Source organism: Amia ocellicauda, chromosome 2 (genome assembly GCF_036373705.1).
Source record: "Amia ocellicauda isolate fAmiCal2 chromosome 2, fAmiCal2.hap1, whole genome shotgun sequence".
In the NCBI taxonomy this organism is placed as follows: domain Eukaryota; kingdom Metazoa; phylum Chordata; class Actinopteri; order Amiiformes; family Amiidae; genus Amia; species Amia ocellicauda.
The window spans coordinates 53,862,722-53,888,222 of NC_089851.1; the positions used below are offsets into that span (position 1 = coordinate 53,862,722).

The window sequence follows — 25,501 nt, forward strand, 5'->3', positions numbered from 1 at the left end:
ATGCCTCTCCTTTGGTGCAGCTCAGGAGTACACGTTCAGCAAAGGTCTCCATAACAAGCCGGCAAACCACATTTCGTCCTCCTCCTCCTCAACAACACACTACATGTCCTCCACCTCCTCCTCAACAACAACAACAACAACAACAACGAACTTGTAAAAAACACATTTTCTTTAAAGAAAACAAAACACACAGATGACAGCCCGATTTCCCATCAGCTATACGGGCAACAGTATCTGAGGTCGATAGCCCTCCCTTGTGCAGAGGAGCCCAGAAGCCAGCCTTCAAGAGCAAACGAACAAACACTTCGGTGACTGCAAAGTAGGGCCAAGTGGGCTCGTCCTGGAGTTGAACCCAGGGCCTCTCACACCCTCAGCAAGAATCATACCCCTAGACCAACGAGCCAAGTTAACGGAGGGTGTCACAGTTTCTGCTGGGCAAGCGCGTAACTGCTTTGGGGCAGACCGGGAGACCTACGCTCACTGACTGATAGCATGGACTGTAGCGCTGACGTGTCTTTCCAGAACGGTAACCGTATCCCCAGTGAGACAGCACTGAGAGCATGGTTCAGCAGGCCCGCAAACAACTGAAAAGAATGCCTCTCCTTTGGTGCAGCTCAGGAGTACACGTTCAGCAAAGGTCTCCATAACAAGACGGCAAACCACATTTCGTCCTCCTCCTCCTCAACAACACACTACATGTCCTCCTCCTCCTCAACAACAACAACGAACTTGTAAAATACACATTTTCTTTAAAGAAAACAAAACACACAGATGACAGTCTGATTTCCCATCAGCTACACAGCCAACAGTATCTGAGGTTGAAAGACCTCCCTGGTGCAGAGGAGCCCAGAAGCCAAGCATCAAGAGAGAACAAACGAATGCTTCAGAGAATGCAAAGCAGGGCCAAGCAGGCTCGTCTGGGAGTTGATCCCGGGACCTCTCGCACCCAAAGCGAGAATCATACCCCTAGACCAACGAGCCAAGTTATCTGACAGTGTCGCAGTTTCTGCTGGGCAAGCGCATAACTGCTTTGGGGCAGACCGGGAGACCTACGCTCACTGACTGATAGCATGGACTGTAGCGCTGACGTGTCTTTCCAGAATGGTAACGCCATCCCCAGTGAGACAGCACTGAGAGCATTGTTCAGCAGGCCCGCAAACAACTGAAAAGAATGCCTCTCCTTTGGTGCAGCTCAGGAGTACACGTTCAGCAAAGGTCTCCATAACAAGCCGGCAAACCACATTTCGTCCTCCTCCTCCTCAACAACACACTACATGTCCTCCACCTCCTCCTCAACAACAACAACAACAACAACAACGAACTTGTAAAAAACACATTTTCTTTAAAGAAAACAAAACACACAGATGACAGTCTGATTTCCCATCAGCTATACGGGCAACAGTATCTGAGGTCGATAGCCCTCCCTTGTGCAGAGAAGCCCAGAAGCCAGCCTTCAAAAGCAAACGAACAAACACTTCGGTGACTGCAAAGTGGGGCCAAGTGGGCTCGTCCTGGAGTTGAACCCAGGGCCTCTCACACTCTCAGCAAGAATCATACCCCTAGACCAACGAGCCAAGTTAACGGAGGGTGTCGCAGTTTCTGCTGAGCAAGCGCGTAACTGCTTTGGGGCAGACCGGGAGACCTACGCTCACTGACTGATAGCATGGACTGTAGCGCTGAAGTGTCTTTCCAGAACGGTAACCGTATCCCCAGTGAGACAGCACTGAGAGCATGGTTCAGCAGGCCCGCAAACAACTGAAAAGAATGCCTCTCCTTTGGTGCAGCTCAGGAGTACACGTTCAGCAAAGGTCTCCATAACAAGCCGGCAAACCACATTTCGTCCTCCTCCTCCTCAACAACACACTACATGTCCTCCTCCTCCTCAACAACAACAACGAACTTGTAAAATACACATTTTCTTTAAAGAAAACAAAACACACAGATGACAGTCTGATTTCCCATCAGCTTTACAGGCAACAGTATCTGAGGTCGATAGCCCTACCTTGTGCAGAGGAGCCCAGAAGCCAGCCTTCAAGAGCAAACGAACAAACACTTCGGTGACTGCAAAGTGGGGCCAAGTGGGCTCGTCCTGGAGTTGAACCCAGGGCCTCTCACACCCTCAGCAAGAATCATACCCCTAGACCAACGAGCCAAGTTAACGGAGGGTGTCGCAGTTTCTGCTGGGCAAGCGCGTAACTGCTTTGGGGCAGACCGGGAGACCTACGCTCACTGACTGATAGCATGGACTGTAGCGCTGACGTGTCTTTCCAGAATGGTAACGCCATCCCCAGTGAGACAGCACTGAGAGCATGGTTCAGCAGGCCCGCAAACAACTGAAAAGAATGCCTCTCCTTTGGTGCAGCTCAGGAGTACACGTTCAGCAAAGGTCTCCATAACAAGCCGGCAAACCACATTTCGTCCTCCTCCTCCTCAACAACACACTACATGTCCTCCACCTCCTCCTCAACAACAACAACAACAACAACAACGAACTTGTAAAAAACACATTTTCTTTAAAGAAAACAAAACACACAGATGACAGTCTGATTTCCCATCAGCTTTACAGGCAACAGTATCTGAGGTCGATAGCCCTCCCTTGTGCAGAGGAGCCCAGAAGCCAGCCTTCAAGAGCAAACGAACAATCACTTCGGTGACTGCAAAGTGAGGCCAAGTGGGCTCGTCCTGGAGTTGAACCCAGGGCCTCTCACACCCTCAGCAAGAATCATACCCCTAGACCAACGAGCCAAGTTAACGGAGGGTGTCGCAGTTTCTGCTGGGCAAGCGCGTAACTGCTTTGGGGCAGACCGGGAGACCTACGCTCACTGACTGATAGCATGGACTGTAGCGCTGACGTGTCTTTCCAGAATGGTAACGCCATCCCCAGTGAGACAGCACTGAGAGCATGGTTCAGCAGGCCCGCAAACAACTGAAAAGAATGCCTCTCCTTTGGTGCAGCTCAGGAGTACACGTTCAGCAAAGGTCTCCATAACAAGCCGGCAAACCACATTTCGTCCTCCTCCTCCTCAACAACACACTACATGTCCTCCACCTCCTCCTCAACAACAACAACAACAACAACGAACTTGTAAAAAACACATTTTCTTTAAAGAAAACAAAACACACAGATGACAGTCTGATTTCCCATCAGCTTTACAGGCAACAGTATCTGAGGTCGATAGCCCTCCCTTGTGCAGAGGAGCCCAGAAGCCAGCCTTCAAGAGCAAACGAACAAACACTTCGGTGACTGCAAAGTGGGGCCAAGTGGGCTCGTCCTGGAGTTGAACCCAGGGCCTCTCACACCCTCAGCAAGAATCATACCCCTAGACCAACGAGCCAAGTTAACGGAGGGTGTCGCAGTTTCTGCTGGGCAAGCGCGTAACTGCTTTGGGGCAGACCGGGAGACCTACGCTCACTGACTGATAGCATGGACTGTAGCGCTGACGTGTCTTTCCAGAATGGTAACGCCATCCCCAGTGAGACAGCACTGAGAGCATGGTTCAGCAGGCCCGCAAACAACTGAAAAGAATGCCTCTCCTTTGGTGCAGCTCAGGAGTACACGTTCAGCAAAGGTCTCCATAACAAGCCGGCAAACCACATTTCGTCCTCCTCCTCCTCAACAACACACTACATGTCCTCCACCTCCTCCTCAACAACAACAACAACAACAACAACGAACTTGTAAAAAACACATTTTCTTTAAAGAAAACAAAACACACAGATGACAGCCCGATTTCCCATCAGCTATACGGGCAACAGTATCTGAGGTCGATAGCCCTCCCTTGTGCAGAGGAGCCCAGAAGCCAGCCTTCAAGAGCAAACGAACAAACACTTCGGTGACTGCAAAGTAGGGCCAAGTGGGCTCGTCCTGGAGTTGAACCCAGGGCCTCTCACACCCTCAGCAAGAATCATACCCCTAGACCAACGAGCCAAGTTAACGGAGGGTGTCGCAGTTTCTGCTGGGCAAGCGCGTAACTGCTTTGGGGCAGACCGGGAGACCTACGCTCACTGACTGATAGCATGGACTGTAGCGCTGACGTGTCTTTCCAGAACGGTAACCGTATCCCCAGTGAGACAGCACTGAGAGCATGGTTCAGCAGGCCCGCAAACAACTGAAAAGAATGCCTCTCCTTTGGTGCAGCTCAGGAGTACACGTTCAGCAAAGGTCTCCATAACAAGCCGGCAAACCACATTTCGTCCTCCTCCTCCTCAACAACACACTACATGTCCTCCTCCTCCTCAACAACAACAACGAACTTGTAAAATACACATTTTCTTTAAAGAAAACAAAACACACAGATGACAGTCTGATTTCCCATCAGCTACACAGCCAACAGTATCTGAGGTTGAAAGACCTCCCTGGTGCAGAGGAGCCCAGAAGCCAAGCATCAAGAGAGAACAAACGAATGCTTCAGAGAATGCAAAGCAGGGCCAAGCAGGCTCGTCTGGGAGTTGATCCCGGGACCTCTCGCACCCAAAGCGAGAATCATACCCCTAGACCAACGAGCCAAGTTATCTGACAGTGTCGCAGTTTCTGCTGGGCAAGCGCATAACTGCTTTGGGGCAGACCGGGAGACCTACGCTCACTGACTGATAGCATGGACTGTAGCGCTGACGTGTCTTTCCAGAATGGTAACGCCATCCCCAGTGAGACAGCACTGAGAGCATTGTTCAGCAGGCCCGCAAACAACTGAAAAGAATGCCTCTCCTTTGGTGCAGCTCAGGAGTACACGTTCAGCAAAGGTCTCCATAACAAGCCGGCAAACCACATTTCGTCCTCCTCCTCCTCAACAACACACTACATGTCCTCCACCTCCTCCTCAACAACAACAACAACAACAACAACGAACTTGTAAAAAACACATTTTCTTTAAAGAAAACAAAACACACAGATGACAGTCTGATTTCCCATCAGCTATACGGGCAACAGTATCTGAGGTCGATAGCCCTCCCTTGTGCAGAGAAGCCCAGAAGCCAGCCTTCAAAAGCAAACGAACAAACACTTCGGTGACTGCAAAGTGGGGCCAAGTGGGCTCGTCCTGGAGTTGAACCCAGGGCCTCTCACACTCTCAGCAAGAATCATACCCCTAGACCAACGAGCCAAGTTAACGGAGGGTGTCGCAGTTTCTGCTGAGCAAGCGCGTAACTGCTTTGGGGCAGACCGGGAGACCTACGCTCACTGACTGATAGCATGGACTGTAGCGCTGAAGTGTCTTTCCAGAACGGTAACCGTATCCCCAGTGAGACAGCACTGAGAGCATGGTTCAGCAGGCCCGCAAACAACTGAAAAGAATGCCTCTCCTTTGGTGCAGCTCAGGAGTACACGTTCAGCAAAGGTCTCCATAACAAGCCGGCAAACCACATTTCGTCCTCCTCCTCCTCAACAACACACTACATGTCCTCCTCCTCCTCAACAACAACAACGAACTTGTAAAATACACATTTTCTTTAAAGAAAACAAAACACACAGATGACAGTCTGATTTCCCATCAGCTTTACAGGCAACAGTATCTGAGGTCGATAGCCCTACCTTGTGCAGAGGAGCCCAGAAGCCAGCCTTCAAGAGCAAACGAACAAACACTTCGGTGACTGCAAAGTGGGGCCAAGTGGGCTCGTCCTGGAGTTGAACCCAGGGCCTCTCACACCCTCAGCAAGAATCATACCCCTAGACCAACGAGCCAAGTTAACGGAGGGTGTCGCAGTTTCTGCTGGGCAAGCGCGTAACTGCTTTGGGGCAGACCGGGAGACCTACGCTCACTGACTGATAGCATGGACTGTAGCGCTGACGTGTCTTTCCAGAATGGTAACGCCATCCCCAGTGAGACAGCACTGAGAGCATGGTTCAGCAGGCCCGCAAACAACTGAAAAGAATGCCTCTCCTTTGGTGCAGCTCAGGAGTACACGTTCAGCAAAGGTCTCCATAACAAGCCGGCAAACCACATTTCGTCCTCCTCCTCCTCAACAACACACTACATGTCCTCCACCTCCTCCTCAACAACAACAACAACAACAACAACGAACTTGTAAAAAACACATTTTCTTTAAAGAAAACAAAACACACAGATGACAGTCTGATTTCCCATCAGCTTTACAGGCAACAGTATCTGAGGTCGATAGCCCTCCCTTGTGCAGAGGAGCCCAGAAGCCAGCCTTCAAGAGCAAACGAACAATCACTTCGGTGACTGCAAAGTGAGGCCAAGTGGGCTCGTCCTGGAGTTGAACCCAGGGCCTCTCACACCCTCAGCAAGAATCATACCCCTAGACCAACGAGCCAAGTTAACGGAGGGTGTCGCAGTTTCTGCTGGGCAAGCGCGTAACTGCTTTGGGGCAGACCGGGAGACCTACGCTCACTGACTGATAGCATGGACTGTAGCGCTGACGTGTCTTTCCAGAATGGTAACGCCATCCCCAGTGAGACAGCACTGAGAGCATGGTTCAGCAGGCCCGCAAACAACTGAAAAGAATGCCTCTCCTTTGGTGCAGCTCAGGAGTACACGTTCAGCAAAGGTCTCCATAACAAGCCGGCAAACCACATTTCGTCCTCCTCCTCCTCAACAACACACTACATGTCCTCCACCTCCTCCTCAACAACAACAACAACAACAACGAACTTGTAAAAAACACATTTTCTTTAAAGAAAACAAAACACACAGATGACAGTCTGATTTCCCATCAGCTTTACAGGCAACAGTATCTGAGGTCGATAGCCCTCCCTTGTGCAGAGGAGCCCAGAAGCCAGCCTTCAAGAGCAAACGAACAAACACTTCGGTGACTGCAAAGTGGGGCCAAGTGGGCTCGTCCTGGAGTTGAACCCAGGGCCTCTCACACCCTCAGCAAGAATCATACCCCTAGACCAACGAGCCAAGTTAACGGAGGGTGTCGCAGTTTCTGCTGGGCAAGCGCGTAACTGCTTTGGGGCAGACCGGGAGACCTACGCTCACTGACTGATAGCATGGACTGTAGCGCTGACGTGTCTTTCCAGAATGGTAACGCCATCCCCAGTGAGACAGCACTGAGAGCATGGTTCAGCAGGCCCGCAAACAACTGAAAAGAATGCCTCTCCTTTGGTGCAGCTCAGGAGTACACGTTCAGCAAAGGTCTCCATAACAAGCCGGCAAACCACATTTCGTCCTCCTCCTCCTCAACAACACACTACATGTCCTCCACCTCCTCCTCAACAACAACAACAACAACAACAACGAACTTGTAAAAAACACATTTTCTTTAAAGAAAACAAAACACACAGATGACAGCCCGATTTCCCATCAGCTATACGGGCAACAGTATCTGAGGTCGATAGCCCTCCCTTGTGCAGAGGAGCCCAGAAGCCAGCCTTCAAGAGCAAACGAACAAACACTTCGGTGACTGCAAAGTAGGGCCAAGTGGGCTCGTCCTGGAGTTGAACCCAGGGCCTCTCACACCCTCAGCAAGAATCATACCCCTAGACCAACGAGCCAAGTTAACGGAGGGTGTCGCAGTTTCTGCTGGGCAAGCGCGTAACTGCTTTGGGGCAGACCGGGAGACCTACGCTCACTGACTGATAGCATGGACTGTAGCGCTGACGTGTCTTTCCAGAACGGTAACCGTATCCCCAGTGAGACAGCACTGAGAGCATGGTTCAGCAGGCCCGCAAACAACTGAAAAGAATGCCTCTCCTTTGGTGCAGCTCAGGAGTACACGTTCAGCAAAGGTCTCCATAACAAGCCGGCAAACCACATTTCGTCCTCCTCCTCCTCAACAACACACTACATGTCCTCCTCCTCCTCAACAACAACAACGAACTTGTAAAATACACATTTTCTTTAAAGAAAACAAAACACACAGATGACAGTCTGATTTCCCATCAGCTACACAGCCAACAGTATCTGAGGTTGAAAGACCTCCCTGGTGCAGAGGAGCCCAGAAGCCAAGCATCAAGAGAGAACAAACGAATGCTTCAGAGAATGCAAAGCAGGGCCAAGCAGGCTCGTCTGGGAGTTGATCCCGGGACCTCTCGCACCCAAAGCGAGAATCATACCCCTAGACCAACGAGCCAAGTTATCTGACAGTGTCGCAGTTTCTGCTGGGCAAGCGCATAACTGCTTTGGGGCAGACCGGGAGACCTACGCTCACTGACTGATAGCATGGACTGTAGCGCTGACGTGTCTTTCCAGAATGGTAACGCCATCCCCAGTGAGACAGCACTGAGAGCATTGTTCAGCAGGCCCGCAAACAACTGAAAAGAATGCCTCTCCTTTGGTGCAGCTCAGGAGTACACGTTCAGCAAAGGTCTCCATAACAAGCCGGCAAACCACATTTCGTCCTCCTCCTCCTCAACAACACACTACATGTCCTCCTCCTCCTCCTCAACAACAACAACAACAACAACAACGAACTTGTAAAAAACACATTTTCTTTAAAGAAAACAAAACACACAGATGACAGCCCGATTTCCCATCAGCTATACGGGCAACAGTATCTGAGGTCGATAGCCCTCCCTTGTGCAGAGGAGCCCAGAAGCCAGCCTTCAAGAGCAAACGAACAAACACTTCGGTGACTGCAAAGTAGGGCCAAGTGGGCTCGTCCTGGAGTTGAACCCAGGGCCTCTCACACCCTCAGCAAGAATCATACCCCTAGACCAACGAGCCAAGTTAACGGAGGGTGTCGCAGTTTCTGCTGGGCAAGCGCGTAACTGCTTTGGGGCAGACCGGGAGACCTACGCTCACTGACTGATAGCATGGACTGTAGCGCTGACGTGTCTTTCCAGAACGGTAACCGTATCCCCAGTGAGACAGCACTGAGAGCATGGTTCAGCAGGCCCGCAAACAACTGAAAAGAATGCCTCTCCTTTGGTGCAGCTCAGGAGTACACGTTCAGCAAAGGTCTCCATAACAAGCCGGCAAACCACATTTCGTCCTCCTCCTCCTCAACAACACACTACATGTCCTCCTCCTCCTCAACAACAACAACGAACTTGTAAAATACACATTTTCTTTAAAGAAAACAAAACACACAGATGACAGTCTGATTTCCCATCAGCTACACAGCCAACAGTATCTGAGGTTGAAAGACCTCCCTGGTGCAGAGGAGCCCAGAAGCCAAGCATCAAGAGAGAACAAACGAATGCTTCAGAGAATGCAAAGCAGGGCCAAGCAGGCTCGTCTGGGAGTTGATCCCGGGACCTCTCGCACCCAAAGCGAGAATCATACCCCTAGACCAACGAGCCAAGTTATCTGACAGTGTCGCAGTTTCTGCTGGGCAAGCGCATAACTGCTTTGGGGCAGACCGGGAGACCTACGCTCACTGACTGATAGCATGGACTGTAGCGCTGACGTGTCTTTCCAGAATGGTAACGCCATCCCCAGTGAGACAGCACTGAGAGCATTGTTCAGCAGGCCCGCAAACAACTGAAAAGAATGCCTCTCCTTTGGTGCAGCTCAGGAGTACACGTTCAGCAAAGGTCTCCATAACAAGCCGGCAAACCACATTTCGTCCTCCTCCTCCTCAACAACACACTACATGTCCTCCTCCTCCTCCTCAACAACAACAACAACAACAACAACAACGAACTTGTAAAAAACACATTTTCTTTAAAGAAAACAAAACACACAGATGACAGCCCGATTTCCCATCAGCTATACGGGCAACAGTATCTGAGGTCGATAGCCCTCCCTTGTGCAGAGGAGCCCAGAAGCCAGCCTTCAAGAGCAAACGAACAAACACTTCGGTGACTGCAAAGTAGGGCCAAGTGGGCTCGTCCTGGAGTTGAACCCAGGGCCTCTCACACCCTCAGCAAGAATCATACCCCTAGACCAACGAGCCAAGTTAACGGAGGGTGTCGCAGTTTCTGCTGGGCAAGCGCGTAACTGCTTTGGGGCAGACCGGGAGACCTACGCTCACTGACTGATAGCATGGACTGTAGCGCTGACGTGTCTTTCCAGAACGGTAACCGTATCCCCAGTGAGACAGCACTGAGAGCATGGTTCAGCAGGCCCGCAAACAACTGAAAAGAATGCCTCTCCTTTGGTGCAGCTCAGGAGTACACGTTCAGCAAAGGTCTCCATAACAAGCCGGCAAACCACATTTCGTCCTCCTCCTCCTCAACAACACACTACATGTCCTCCTCCTCCTCAACAACAACAACGAACTTGTAAAATACACATTTTCTTTAAAGAAAACAAAACACACAGATGACAATCTGATTTCCCATCAGCTACACAGCCAACAGTATCTGAGGTTGAAAGACCTCCCTGGTGCAGAGGAGCCCAGAAGCCAAGCATCAAGAGAGAACAAACGAATGCTTCAGAGAATGCAAAGCAGGGCCAAGCAGGCTCGTCTGGGAGTTGATCCCGGGACCTCTCGCACCCAAAGCGAGAACCATACCCCTAGACCAACGAGCCAAGTTATCTGACAGTGTCGCAGTTTCTGCTGGGCAAGCGCATAACTGCTTTGGGGCAGACCGGGAGACCTACGCTCACTGACTGATAGCATGGACTGTAGCGCTGACGTGTCTTTCCAGAATGGTAACGCCATCCCCAGTGAGACAGCACTGAGAGCATTGTTCAGCAGGCCCGCAAACAACTGAAAAGAATGCCTCTCCTTTGGTGCAGCTCAGGAGTACACGTTCAGCAAAGGTCTCCATAACAAGCCGGCAAACCACATTTCGTCCTCCTCCTCCTCAACAACACACTACATGTCCTCCTCCTCCTCCTCAACAACAACAACAACAACAACAACAACAACAACAACAACAACAACAACAACAACAACAACAACAACAACAACGAACTTGTAAAAAACACATTTTCTTTAAAGAAAACAAAACACACAGATGACAGCCCGATTTCCCATCAGCTATACGGGCAACAGTATCTGAGGTCGATAGCCCTCCCTTGTGCAGAGGAGCCCAGAAGCCAGCCTTCAAGAGCAAACGAACAAACACTTCGGTGACTGCAAAGTAGGGCCAAGTGGGCTCGTCCTGGAGTTGAACCCAGGGCCTCTCACACCCTCAGCAAGAATCATACCCCTAGACCAACGAGCCAAGTTAACGGAGGGTGTCGCAGTTTCTGCTGGGCAAGCGCGTAACTGCTTTGGGGCAGACCGGGAGACCTACGCTCACTGACTGATAGCATGGACTGTAGCGCTGACGTGTCTTTCCAGAACGGTAACCGTATCCCCAGTGAGACAGCACTGAGAGCATGGTTCAGCAGGCCCGCAAACAACTGAAAAGAATGCCTCTCCTTTGGTGCAGCTCAGGAGTACACGTTCAGCAAAGGTCTCCATAACAAGCCGGCAAACCACATTTCGTCCTCCTCCTCCTCAACAACACACTACATGTCCTCCTCCTCCTCAACAACAACAACGAACTTGTAAAATACACATTTTCTTTAAAGAAAACAAAACACACAGATGACAATCTGATTTCCCATCAGCTACACAGCCAACAGTATCTGAGGTTGAAAGACCTCCCTGGTGCAGAGGAGCCCAGAAGCCAAGCATCAAGAGAGAACAAACGAATGCTTCAGAGAATGCAAAGCAGGGCCAAGCAGGCTCGTCTGGGAGTTGATCCCGGGACCTCTCGCACCCAAAGCGAGAATCATACCCCTAGACCAACGAGCCAAGTTATCTGACAGTGTCGCAGTTTCTGCTGGGCAAGCGCATAACTGCTTTGGGGCAGACCGGGAGACCTACGCTCACTGACTGATAGCATGGACTGTAGCGCTGACGTGTCTTTCCAGAATGGTAACGCCATCCCCAGTGAGACAGCACTGAGAGCATTGTTCAGCAGGCCCGCAAACAACTGAAAAGAATGCCTCTCCTTTGGTGCAGCTCAGGAGTACACGTTCAGCAAAGGTCTCCATAACAAGCCGGCAAACCACATTTCGTCCTCCTCCTCCTCAACAACACACTACATGTCCTCCTCCTCCTCAACAACAACAACGAACTTGTAAAATACACATTTTCTTTAAAGAAAACAAAACACACAGATGACAGTCTGATTTCCCATCAGCTACACAGCCAACAGTATCTGAGGTTGAAAGACCTCCCTGGTGCAGAGGAGCCCAGAAGCCAAGCATCAAGAGAGAACAAACGAATGCTTCAGAGAATGCAAAGCAGGGCCAAGCAGGCTCGTCTGGGAGTTGATCCCGGGACCTCTCGCACCCAAAGCGAGAATCATACCCCTAGACCAACGAGCCAAGTTATCTGACAGTGTCGCAGTTTCTGCTGGGCAAGCGCATAACTGCTTTGGGGCAGACCGGGAGACCTACGCTCACTGACTGATAGCATGGACTGTAGCGCTGACGTGTCTTTCCAGAATGGTAACGCCATCCCCAGTGAGACAGCACTGAGAGCATTGTTCAGCAGGCCCGCAAACAACTGAAAAGAATGCCTCTCCTTTGGTGCAGCTCAGGAGTACACGTTCAGCAAAGGTCTCCATAACAAGCCGGCAAACCACATTTCGTCCTCCTCCTCCTCAACAACACACTACATGTCCTCCTCCTCCTCCTCAACAACAACAACAACAACAACAACAACAACAACAACAACAACAACAACAACAACGAACTTGTAAAAAACACATTTTCTTTAAAGAAAACAAAACACACAGATGACAGCCCGATTTCCCATCAGCTATACGGGCAACAGTATCTGAGGTCGATAGCCCTCCCTTGTGCAGAGGAGCCCAGAAGCCAGCCTTCAAGAGCAAACGAACAAACACTTCGGTGACTGCAAAGTAGGGCCAAGTGGGCTCGTCCTGGAGTTGAACCCAGGGCCTCTCACACCCTCAGCAAGAATCATACCCCTAGACCAACGAGCCAAGTTAACGGAGGGTGTCGCAGTTTCTGCTGGGCAAGCGCGTAACTGCTTTGGGGCAGACCGGGAGACCTACGCTCACTGACTGATAGCATGGACTGTAGCGCTGACGTGTCTTTCCAGAACGGTAACCGTATCCCCAGTGAGACAGCACTGAGAGCATGGTTCAGCAGGCCCGCAAACAACTGAAAAGAATGCCTCTCCTTTGGTGCAGCTCAGGAGTACACGTTCAGCAAAGGTCTCCATAACAAGCCGGCAAACCACATTTCGTCCTCCTCCTCCTCAACAACACACTACATGTCCTCCTCCTCCTCAACAACAACAACGAACTTGTAAAATACACATTTTCTTTAAAGAAAACAAAACACACAGATGACAGTCTGATTTCCCATCAGCTACACAGCCAACAGTATCTGAGGTTGAAAGACCTCCCTGGTGCAGAGGAGCCCAGAAGCCAAGCATCAAGAGAGAACAAACGAATGCTTCAGAGAATGCAAAGCAGGGCCAAGCAGGCTCGTCTGGGAGTTGATCCCGGGACCTCTCGCACCCAAAGCGAGAATCATACCCCTAGACCAACGAGCCAAGTTATCTGACAGTGTCGCAGTTTCTGCTGGGCAAGCGCATAACTGCTTTGGGGCAGACCGGGAGACCTACGCTCACTGACTGATAGCATGGACTGTAGCGCTGACGTGTCTTTCCAGAATGGTAACGCCATCCCCAGTGAGACAGCACTGAGAGCATTGTTCAGCAGGCCCGCAAACAACTGAAAAGAATGCCTCTCCTTTGGTGCAGCTCAGGAGTACACGTTCAGCAAAGGTCTACATAACAAGCCGGCAAACCACATTTCGTCCTCCTCCTCCTCAACAACACACTACATGTCCTCCTCCTCCTCCTCAACAACAACAACAACAACAACAACAACAACGAACTTGTAAAAAACACATTTTCTTTAAAGAAAACAAAACACACAGATGACAGTCTGATTTCCCATCAGCTTTACAGGCAACAGTATCTGAGGTCGATAGCCCTCCCTTGTGCAGAGGAGCCCAGAAGCCAGCCTTCAAGAGCAAACGAACAAACACTTCGGTGACTGCAAAGAGGGGCCAAGTGGGCTCGTCCTGGAGTTGAACCCAGGGCCTCTCACACCCTCAGCAAGAATCATAACCCTAGACCAACGAGCCTAGTTAACGGAGGGTGTCGCAGTTTCTGCTGGGCAAGCGCGTAACTGCTTTGGGGCAGACCGGGAGACCTACGCTCACTGACTGATAGCATGGACTGTAGCGCTGACGTGTCTTTCCAGAATGGTAACGCCATCCCCAGTGAGACAGCACTGAGAGCATGGTTCAGCAGGCCCGCAAACAACTGAAAAGAATGCCTCTCCTTTGGTGCAGCTCAGGAGTACACGTTCAGCAAAGGTCTCCATAACAAGCCGGCAAACCACATTTCGTCCTCCTCCTCCTCAACAACACACTACATGTCCTCCACCTCCTCCTCAACAACAACAACAACAACAACAACAACGAACTTGTAAAAAACACATTCTCTTTAAAGAAAACAAAACACACAGATGACAGCCTGATTTCCCATCAGCTATACGGGCAACAGTATCTGAGGTCGATAGCCCTCCCTTGTGCAGAGGAGCCCAGAAGCCAGCCTTCAAGAGCAAACGAACAAACACTTCGGTGACTGCAAAGTGGGGCCAAGTGGGCTCGTCCTGGAGTTGAACCCAGGGCCTCTCACACCCTCAGCAAGAATCATACCCCTAGACCAACGAGCCTAGTTAACGGAGGGTGTTGCAGTTTCTGCTGGGCAAGCGCGTAACTGCTTTGGGGCAGACCGGGAGACCTACGCTCACTGACTGATAGCATGGACTGTAGCGCTGACGTGTCTTTCCAGAATGGTAACGCCATCCCCAGTGAGACAGCACTGAGAGCATGGTTCAGCAGGCCCGCAAACAACTGAAAAGAATGCCTCTCCTTTGGTGCAGCTCAGGAGTACACGTTCAGCAAAGGTCTCCATAACAAGCCGGCAAACCACATTTCGTCCTCCTCCTCCTCAACAACACACTACATGTCCTCCTCCTCCTCAACAACAACAACGAACTTGTAAAATACACATTTTCTTTAAAGAAAACAAAACACACAGATGACAGTCTGATTTCCCATCAGCTACACAGCCAACAGTATCTGAGGTTGAAAGACCTCCCTGGTGCAGAGGAGCCCAGAAGCCAAGCATCGAGAGAGAACAAACGAATGCTTCAGAGAATGCAAAGCGGGGCCAAGCGGGCTCGTCCGGGAGCTGAACCCGGGACCTCTCGCACCCTAAACGAGAATCATACCCCTAGACCAACGAGCCAAGTTAACGGAGGGTGTCGCAGTTTCTGCTGGGCAAGCGCGTAACTGCTTTGGGGCAGACCGGGAGACCTACGCTCACTGACTGATAGCATGGACTGTAGCGCTGAAGTGTCTTTCCAGAACGGTAACCGTATCCCCAGTGAGACAGCACTGAGAGCATGGTTCAGCAGGCCCGCAAACAACTGAAAAGAATGCCTCTCCTTTGGTGCAGCTCAGGAGTACACGTTCAGCAAAGGTCTCCATAACAAGCCGGCAAACCACATTTCGTCCTCCTCCTCCTCAACAACACACTACATGTCCTCCTCCTCAACAACAACGAACTTGTAAAATACACATTTTCTTTAAAGAAAACAAAACACACAGATAACAGTCTGATTTCCCATCAGCTACACAGCCAACAGTATCTGAGGTTGAAAGACCTCCCTGGTGCAGAGGAGCCCAGAAGCCAAGCATCGAGAGAGAACAAACGAATGCTTCAGAGAATGCAAAGCGGGGCCAAGCGGGCTCGTCCGGGAGTTGAACCCGGGACCTCTCGCACCCTAAGCGAGAATCATACCCCTAGACCAACGAGCCAAGTTAACGGAGGGTGTTGCAGTTTCTGCTGGGCAAGCGCGTAACTGCTTTGGGGCAGACCGGGAGACCTACGCTCACTGACTGATAGCATGGACTGTAGCGCTGAAGTGTCTTTCCAGAACGGTAACCGTATCCCCAGTGAGACAGCACTGAGAGCATGGTTCAGCAGGCCCGCAAACAACTGAAAAGAATGCCTCTCCTTTGGTGCAGCTCAGGAGTACACGTTCAGCAAAGGTCTCCATAACAAGCCGGCAAACCACATTTCGTCCTCCTCCTCCTCAACAACACACTACATGTCCTCCTCCTCCTCAACAACAACAACGAACTTGTAAAATACACATTTTCTTTAAAGAAAACAAAACACACAGATGACAGTCTGATTTCCCATCAGCTACACAGCCAACAGTATCTGAGGTTGAAAGACCTCCCTGGTGCAGAGGAGCCCAGAAGCCAAGCATCGAGAGAGAACAAACGAATGCTTCAGAGAATGCAAAGCGGGGCCAAGCGGGCTCGTCCGGGAGTTGAACCCGGGACCTCTCGCACCCTAAGCGAGAATCATACCCCTAGACCAACGAGCCAAGTTAACGGAGGGTGTCGCAGTTTCTGCTGGGCAAGCGCGTAACTGCTTTGGGGCAGACCGGGAGACCTACGCTCACTGACTGATAGCATGGACTGTAGCGCTGAAGTGTCTTTCCAGAACGGTAACCGTATCCCCAGTGAGACAGCACTGAGAGCATGGTTCAGCAGGCCCGCAAACAACTGAAAAGAATGCCTCTCCTTTGGTGCAGCTCAGGAGTACACGTTCAGCAAAGGTCTCCATAACAAGCCGGCAAACCACATTTCGTCCTCCTCCTCCTCAACAACACACTACATGTCCTCCTCCTCCTCAACAACAACAACGAACTTGTAAAATACACATTTTCTTTAAAGAAAACAAAACACACAGATGACAGTCTGATTTCCCATCAGCTACACAGCCAACAGTATGTGAGGTTGAAAGACCTCCCTGGTGCAGAGGAGCCCAGAAGCCAAGCATCGAGAGAGAACAAACGAATGCTTCAGAGAATGCAAAGCGGGGCCAAGCGGGCTCGTCCTGGAGTTGAACCCAGGGCCTCTCACACCCTCAGCAAGAATCATACCCCTAGACCAACGAGCCAAGCTAATAGGCAATATTGCATGTTCTCCTGGGCAAGCACATAACTGCTTGAGGCAGACCCTCACCTGATCACCACATGTGGTTACACTTTAAGAAGGGGTGAGTTTAAGGTCATCGGTAACATCACAAAGGTTGGCAGCATTTTACATGAATATGTAAAGTTAAAAACACACACTACATGTAAATAAGCCATACTACTTGTTTAGTGTATGTAAGCTCGTTCTGTAATCATACATCATCCATACTAGTATTTAATAATTGAATTAACTATACACAAACTACTTGGTCAATTCACTCTTGTTACCGTGTAATTACAGTGCAAGTAAATTGTAATAATTGTAGCGTTGTATATTGGGCCATATTTTACATGTAACTATATATTTCATATTTGTCCAATTAATGTACATTTGTTTTTTTTGTTTTTTAGCTGGTACCAAAACATTGGACTCTGGAACTAAAAGGTCGGAAATTGGAAGAACTATTAATGACAAATGAATGACCGCTGATACAAGTAAATAGTGTTTCCTCAAATCTAAAGTGAGACCTTTTTGAATGAATCTGTAATACATGCCCTAAACAGAATGAGAACATGGATCCATCATGCCTTGTTACCACTGTGCAGGCTGGTGGTGGTGGTGTAATGGTGTGGGGGATGTTTTCTTGGCACACTTTATGCCCCTTAGTGCCAATTGGGCATCGTTTAAATGCCACGGCCTACCTGAGCATTGTTTCTGACCATGTCCATCCCTTTATGACCACCATGTACCCATCCTCTGATGGCTACTTCCAGCAGGATAATGCACCATGTCACAAAGGTCGAATCATTTCAAATTGGTTTCTTGAACATGACAATGAGTTCACTGTACTAAACTGGCCCCCACAGTCACCAGATCTCAACCCAATAGAGCATCTTTGGGATGTGGTGGAACGGGAGCTTCGTGCCCTGGATGTGCATCCCACAAATCTCCATCAATTGCAAGATGCTATCCTATCAATATGGGCCAACATTTCTAAAGAATGCTTTCAGCACCTTGTTGAATCAATGCCACGTAGAATTAAGGCAGTTCTGAAGGCAAAAGGGGGTCAAACACCAAGTGAGTACCAAGTGAAATCTATTAAAGTATTGAAGTATCCCAATGTTTTAAGTTACACTTCATGTATACATGTGTTTGGAAGTTTATCCAAATATATTCTACCAGTATATTTAGAATGCAACATTTTTGCAGTCTAATATATTCACAGTATACAATACATGCAATATGAGATTGTTGTGTATTTAGCAGTATACTAAATGTATATTATAAGGGGACATATATGTATGCATTTTTATATATTTAGTATAAAATACATGTGTAGATGTTACAGTATATTTGCATATAATTATAGATATATTAAAAACAAGTTTACATATAATTCTGAATATACTTAAGTTATATTAAGCAATATTTGTATTGTATAATATAGTGTATTTGACCATATTTCTGTATCAAGTGACAGTGCAATTGATATTTAAAAGAATATTTTCACCATATATTATAAAATGGTATGCACATTTATAAAACATATTAATACATTAAAATACATTTCATATTTCAGAATAATATATATTTTTAAATATTTTATTTTTGTAAGGGTATCTTCCATAAATGCAGTTTTACCAAACAAAGGAAAACCAGGAAAGGTTGGTGGAGGAGATTACGCAGTTTTGGCAGCCCATTCTGAAACCCACTGCAGAATATATTCTGGCAGGAGGTCTGATTAAAATACTGGAAAATCTTCAATCAAAGTCAAGAAATGTGTCAAAAGGCTTCCAGTTTCCTTTCCTGCCATGAGAAGTATGCTGATTTCAGAACCTCTATGAAATAGATTCCTTATTTTTCAAAAAATAAGTAATGGTTATTTTTTTCATTGTTTCCTCAATATATTAATAATAAACTGTTTTATTTTTTTCTGCAAAATAAGTAAAGTTTACTTATTTATTTCTGGTTCCTGTTTTTTTTTTTTTTAAATAAGTAATGGTTATTTATTTTTATCTTTCTTGTTTATTACTTTTTCTGTGAATTCTGATTCTAGTAGTATGAAGAAATAAGTAATAGTTACTCATTCCTTATTTCTGTTTCCCTGTTTTTTCACAAAATAAGTAATGGTTATTTCAAAAATCCCTGTTTACAAATGTAAGGACTTATAGGACAACAGCATTACATACAGATAGATAACATACATTAGTTATTATGGTAACAAGTGTCCATTATAAACAATCTATTAACAAATTATTGATTATGTTATTGTTATATGATTATTACAAATTATAAATATATTAGACATTTTTATTTAAACATTTTTGCTATACTATGTAGTTTGCATGTTCTCCCCGTGTCCACGTGGGTTTCCTCCCACCGTCCAAAGACATGTGGGTTAGGTTAATTGGCTTCTCTAAATTGCCCTGTATGTGGGTGTGTCTGCGTGTGTGTGTGTGTGTGTGTGTGTTGCCCAGCGATGGACTGGGGTCCCGTCCTGGGTGTATTCCTGCCTTGTGCCCTTTGCCTGCCGGGATCAGTGCTCGGCGACCTTCGCCAGGATAACTGGTTTCAAAAATGGATGGATAATAGCAGCAATTAACTGGCATGGCAGTTAATGATAATAGATTGATATCGATGTGCAAATGTCATGTTATTATACCCTTTATTAAATATGTTATTAAATACCTTAAAACATATTATAGCAAAAAAGTTTAAAAATGTCTAATATATTTATAATTTGTAAAATTAATCATATAATAATAACATAACATGTTAATAGATTGTTTATAATGGACACTTAAAATAAAGCATTACCATTATTCTTAATACATGGATACAAGATAATCAACAACATGGGAGGGCTTGAGAATCTGCTATGGCTTTGTGCAAGGAAATTTGGCACTGAATAAATGTTGGCTACAGCAAACATGCGCTGCTGTACAGGCTGACAGAGACACTGTGATGCATTTCTTCAATGAGTGATGCTTACTTAATCTTTATTTCCATTTCCCAGTTTAAGGACACTTATCTCTACAGCATTACTTCAGTAGTTCACGCAGCCCCCTATAGAAGTCAGCGGAAGATGTAGTGATTGAAGTAATGGAGGTATCTTGGCCTGTACACACTTGGCAGAGGGAACGACAGCCTGGCCATGGAACACCTACCCCCAGCTCCATCTTGAGATTAGCGAGAGGCAGCAGTGATGCAGCGCTATGGAGCCTACAGCGCAGGGAAGGGACTTAATGCGTGGTATCTCTGATGTAGTGCTTGTGTGTTTTTCAGGTCTTTTCTATAATGTGCTTTCTGTATTGTCATAAACCCCTGGCACTTTTTGTCACTGTTACTCTATATTGTTTTGCATTACATTCATAAAGAAAATAAAACGAAAAATCTCTAATAGTGTGTGTCTCAATGGTTGTGTTTGTTCATACATCGATAAAAAACGTTTGGAAATACTATGAAAAGTAAAATGTAGATAACAAATAAGTAATCATAAGTTATTTCTGTGTCCTATTCTGTAAAAAATAAGAAATGATTAGTCCTACTTATTAAGTGGTCACTGAACAGTGTGCTCTCTGTCAAAAGCCAGCTTTTGGGCTCCTCTGCACAAGAGGGCTTTTGACCTCAGATGCTGTTGCCTGTGCAGCTGAAGGGAAATCAGACTGTCATCTGTGTGTTTTTCTATAAAACAAATGTGTATTATGCAAGTTTGTTGTGGTTGTTGAGGAGGAGGAGGAGGAGGAGGAGGACGACATGTAGTGTGTTGTTGAGGAGGAGAACTTTGTGAAGCCACTTGTTCAGTTGGCCCGTTGGTCTAGGAGTATGATTCTCACTTAGTGTGCGAGAGGTCCTGTGTTCAACTCCTGAACGAGCCCTAGGGCATGAAGCCGTCTGGTTTCGTGGCTGGTGACGGTAGTCTTCTTGGGGTTGCTTTCCTCTACCTGCTTTCGCATTATTGTTGATCTGCACTGTGAAGTGCTGTTAAATGAGTTTTGAATCATTTGGCTGAATCTGAGCAGATAACATAGCCCTAAACATTTCAGAATTCATCCTGCTGCTTTTGTCAAAAGTCAACCAGTTCTCTTGACAGCCATACATGCCCTTACCATAACACTACCTTCACCATGTTTCACAGATGAGGTGGTATGCTTCAGATCATGAGCAGTTCCTTCCCTTCTCCATACTCTTCTCTTCCCATCATTCTGGTACAAGTTGATCTTTGTCTCATCTGTACATAAGATGTTGTTCCAGAACTGTACAGGGTTCTTTAGATGTTTTTTGCCAAACTCTAATATGGTCTTCCCATTTCCTGTTTAAATACAGAGGGTTTACCACAAGATGTACTCTGGTGAAGTGTTCTCTTGATTGTTGACATTGACACAGATACGCCTACCTCCTGGAGGGTATTCTTGATCTAGCCAACTGTTGTGAAGGGGTTTTCCTCACCAGGGAAAAAATTCTGTCATCCACCACAGTTGTTTTCCGTGGTGTTCCTGGCCTTTTGGTGTTCCTGCGCTCACCAGTACGTTCTTATTAGTGGATTTGGCCACACCTAATGTTTTTGCTCTCTGATTGGTTTGTTTTGATATCTAAGGCAAAACACCCCAAGAACAAGCAGGATCTAAAGACAGCTGTAGTGCAGGCCTGGCATAGCATCACCAGGGAAGAAACCCAGCATCTGGTGATGTCTATGGGTTCCAGACTTCAGGCAGTCATTGACTGCAAAGGATTTGCAACTGATAGGGAGAAATTTTACTCCCTCAATAAACAGGCGGACAAGGAATACTCAGGACCCGATTTAACTGAAATAATACCAAAATAGTTTATTCAGCTACAACTAAGTGCTCTGGAGATGGTCAGTCAGCAAGACACATCTAAGGTTTTTCTAAAGAACATGCTATCATATACAAGATGACTCCCTTTGGTTGCTGGGCAACTGGATGACGTCAATGATGTACCCCAAACTTGATCACAGACTTCTCCTTTGTCTTCTGTTTTCTCTATAGCCTTGGATGAAAATGTTTTTCTAAAAATCAGCTACACAGAACTACTGCACCTGTCCTCTGCGGAGCAATACACAAAGCTTAAATTCATACATGGGTTACACAATCTTACTGCAACAATGGTGCAAATATATTTGGCATTCGGACAGGCCACTGTCCCGCATCACAACCAAGTATTGAAACTCACAATTTAATTAATGATTATGTTAGTTTGTCCAAATACTTTTGAGCCCCTAAAATTGGGGGGACCACATAAAAATTGGTTTAATTCCTACACCATTCACCCGATTTGGATGTAACTACCCTCCAATTAAAGATGAAAGTCTACACTTAAAGCACATCTTGATTGTTTCCTTTCCAATCCATTGTGATGGTGTACAGAGCCAAATTGACAATTGGGTCTGTCCAAATATTTATGGACCGGACTGTATACCTGTAACGAAGGACTGCCATGGCGGGGAACCCAGGTGCGGAGTGAGAGGTGGTCAGAAACAGGCTGTGGTCAATGCCGGCAAACCGTAATGTCCAGGGAAATCCACAAGTCCTGGTCGATAAGACAAGCAGGGGGTCAATGATCAGGCAAACAGGCTGGTAGGGAGAATACGGGAATTGGTGGAGGAACACGTGGAGGTTGTAAACAATCAATAACAAAAGGATACAAGACTTAGCAGTGAATTAAAGTCACAGAGGGGTTTATATGTGTAGCAGAGAGGAGCAGAGGACGGTGAAGGAGGGTGCTGGTCCAATGGGAGTTCGAGGATGATAGAACAAGTGCACATGGTGCCGAGGAATGTTAAGTGGCTGATTGCTGGGGAATGTGAGGGTTTAGAATTCCGGTGATGCTGACCTCTGCAGGGGAGCTTGTGAATTGCGGGATGTGTGGGATACAACAGTGACAATACCACTTGTTATTGTGTGTTTGAGTTTACTTGCATGGATTGTCTATTCATGTCAATATTAAAATTCCAAAGCATAACATTTATTCACAACATGCTTTAGTGTTAAATGTTTGATATGGCAGCACATATAAAGGTGTATACAGCTCTGGAAAAAATTAAGAGACCAGTGCACAATTATCAGTTTCTCTGGTTTTACTATTTATAGGTATATGTTTTGGTAAAATGAACATTTTTGTTTTATTCTATAAACTGCTGAAAACATTTTTCCCAAATTCCAAATAAAAATATTGTCATTTAGAGCATTTATTTGCAGAAATTTACAACTGGACAAAATTACAAAAAAGATGCAGTGTTGTCAGACCTCAAATAATGCAAAGAAAATAAGTTCATATTAATTTTTAAACAACATAATACTAATGTTTTAACTTACAAAGTGTTCAGAAATTAATATTTGGTGATTTTCAATCAAAGCATTCATGCGTCTTGGCATGCTCTCCACCAGTCTTTCACATCGCTGTTGGGTGACTTTATGCCACTCCTGGCGCACAAATTCAAGCAACTCGGCTTTGATTGATGGCTTGTGACCATCCATCTTCCATCCATCACATTCCAGAGGTTTTCAATGGGGTTCAGGTCTGGAGATTGGGCTGGCCATAACAGGGTCTTGATCTGGTGGTCCTCCATCCACACCTTGATTGACCTGGCAGTGTGGTGGCATGGTGGTTAGCACTGCTGCCTCACCGGTACAGGGGTCTGGGGTTTGAGTCCTGGCTTGGGGGCTTGTCTGTGTGGAGTTCACATGATCTACCTCTGTGTGGGTTTCCTATGGGCACTTCAGTTACCAGTTCTGTGAGAAGAGTGCAAATCTAAACAAACAAGAAGGTTCTTGAGTTTCAACTTCACTGCTGCAACTGGTCTGTAATTCTGTGAGGCAAGAATGATAAAAATAAAATCTGTAACCTTTGTAAGGTATGCATATTCCATGTTTTTACTGGTAATGGATTTTATGTAATTACAGTCACTGACTCCCTCAGCTGTGCTTGGGTGGCCTTCTTCTCCTCAGTCCTCATCCTCCTCAATCTCTCTGCAGAATTTGACACTGTCGATCACTCCATCCTCCTCTCCTGCCTCGCTGACCTTGGAATCTCTGAACTGCTCTCACCTGGTTCTACTCCTACCTCAGCGACGGGACCTACCAAGTGACATGGCGAGGTTCCTCATCCACGCCCCAACCTCTCCTCACAGGTGTAACCCAAGGCTCCATTCTGGGTCCCCTCTTGTCCTCTCTCTACACTCACTCCCTGGGCCCCCTCATTGCATCCCATGGTTTCTCTTACCATTTTTACACAGATGATGCCCAGATCTTCCTGTCTTTTCCCTCCTCCGACATTCTCATCCCCTCTTGCATCTCTTCCTGCTTGTCTGCTATCTCTGCCTGGATGCACTCACACCACCTCAAGCTCAACCTCTCCAAATCTTTTTTACATTCCGTTAATTCCTTTAGAAATCAGGATAAATTGGGTAAAACCAGAAAAGCATCTAATTAATTCTCATTCAGGAGTCAACATAAAAAACAGAAAAGAAACAGAAAACCATCCTGAGGTTCTGTGACACCGAAGAAGGTTTCCTACTGTTCACAGAGAAAGGGGAGCAATTGCTTGCCCCAGTGGAGGACCTTCTACGGCAGATGGGATTGAAGACTGTGGAGGAGATCGAACAGCTTCTCCCTGTAGTAGCAGACATAACTATCCAAAGTAAAAAAAAAATGCAATCAATCTATTGCAATTAGCAATGAGGAGTAGCATTTAGTGCTATTGTTTGGCTCCAAACCAGAAGCCTATTGGATGATGTGTTATTTTAAATAAGTATGTATAATATAAAAATAGTAACAGACTGATTTGTTTTTTTGTATACACGTATTTTACTGTTTTAGTTTTTAATTTACTTTTTTTTAATTAAGTTAATTACATGCAATTAAATGTGTGTGTATATATATGTTTCCAATTTTGTTTACTTTTTAACAAAATTAAAGTGTTCCGAAGCCCAACCCTGCAGCAACACCAGTCTATCACAAGGCAACTCTAATTATCTCTAATTAAGGACACAAGTCTAACACAGGGTAACTCTAATTCTAATGTTTGTTATATTTCTTTTTGATAATTTTCAAGATAAGAAAATGTACAAACAAATGATATATGCCAATATTCAGTAAATAATTATCCATTAAGTTTAATCTGAGGATTTTTACAGCTTTTCTTCTACCCCCAAAATTCCAACTCCTGTTACAACTTTGGTAGAAACATAGTATACATACCAGCCAATTAATTCCCTATATTATCCTTATCTAATAGCCTTAGCTTATTTTCCTTAAACACCTTTTTCAAATCGTTTAACGTTTCGATTATTTTCAAAAACTACTACTAGTAGCTTACTACTGTTAACAATAACTTACATGTACTTATAGTAACTTACATACTGTAGCATTGGGGGGGCATTTTATTGGTTATTATGAATTATTATTTATTATTTTGTTTTGTAAGGATAAGGGTGTCTGCCAAGAGATAAATAATAATAATAATTTAATTATTGAAACAGCGATACACAGCAGACCGACACTGTACACACTGCCGGTTTTTCTGCCGCTCACGCTTGGCTGCCTGAAGAGCTGGAGTCTCTGGCCTGCGCCCCCTCCTCCCCTGTCTGC

At 46.6% G+C, this 25,501-nt stretch overlaps 9 non-coding genes across 9 annotated transcripts; all 9 read right to left on the reverse strand.

Moving 5' to 3' along the window:
* Positions 1-909: 909 nt before the first annotated feature.
* On the reverse strand, positions 910-981 carry trnap-ugg (transfer RNA proline (anticodon UGG)). The gene has a single exon. It is a non-coding gene; the product is annotated as a tRNA-Pro (tRNA).
* A 3,453-nt stretch (positions 982-4,434) lies between these two features.
* Positions 4,435-4,506, reverse strand: trnap-ugg (transfer RNA proline (anticodon UGG)). The gene has a single exon. It is a non-coding gene; the product is annotated as a tRNA-Pro (tRNA).
* Positions 4,507-7,959: 3,453 nt separating this feature from the next.
* Positions 7,960-8,031, reverse strand: trnap-ugg (transfer RNA proline (anticodon UGG)). Its single transcript has one exon. It is a non-coding gene; the product is annotated as a tRNA-Pro (tRNA).
* A 1,099-nt stretch (positions 8,032-9,130) lies between these two features.
* trnap-ugg (transfer RNA proline (anticodon UGG)) lies at positions 9,131-9,202 on the reverse strand. Its single transcript has one exon. It is a non-coding gene; the product is annotated as a tRNA-Pro (tRNA).
* A 2,321-nt stretch (positions 9,203-11,523) lies between these two features.
* Positions 11,524-11,595, reverse strand: trnap-ugg (transfer RNA proline (anticodon UGG)). Its single transcript has one exon. It is a non-coding gene; the product is annotated as a tRNA-Pro (tRNA).
* A 506-nt stretch (positions 11,596-12,101) lies between these two features.
* On the reverse strand, positions 12,102-12,173 carry trnap-ugg (transfer RNA proline (anticodon UGG)). The gene has a single exon. It is a non-coding gene; the product is annotated as a tRNA-Pro (tRNA).
* Positions 12,174-13,302: 1,129 nt separating this feature from the next.
* On the reverse strand, positions 13,303-13,374 carry trnap-ugg (transfer RNA proline (anticodon UGG)). Its single transcript has one exon. It is a non-coding gene; the product is annotated as a tRNA-Pro (tRNA).
* A 2,273-nt stretch (positions 13,375-15,647) lies between these two features.
* On the reverse strand, positions 15,648-15,719 carry trnap-agg (transfer RNA proline (anticodon AGG)). The gene has a single exon. It is a non-coding gene; the product is annotated as a tRNA-Pro (tRNA).
* A 506-nt stretch (positions 15,720-16,225) lies between these two features.
* On the reverse strand, positions 16,226-16,297 carry trnap-agg (transfer RNA proline (anticodon AGG)). The gene has a single exon. It is a non-coding gene; the product is annotated as a tRNA-Pro (tRNA).
* Positions 16,298-25,501: the final 9,204 nt, after the last annotated feature.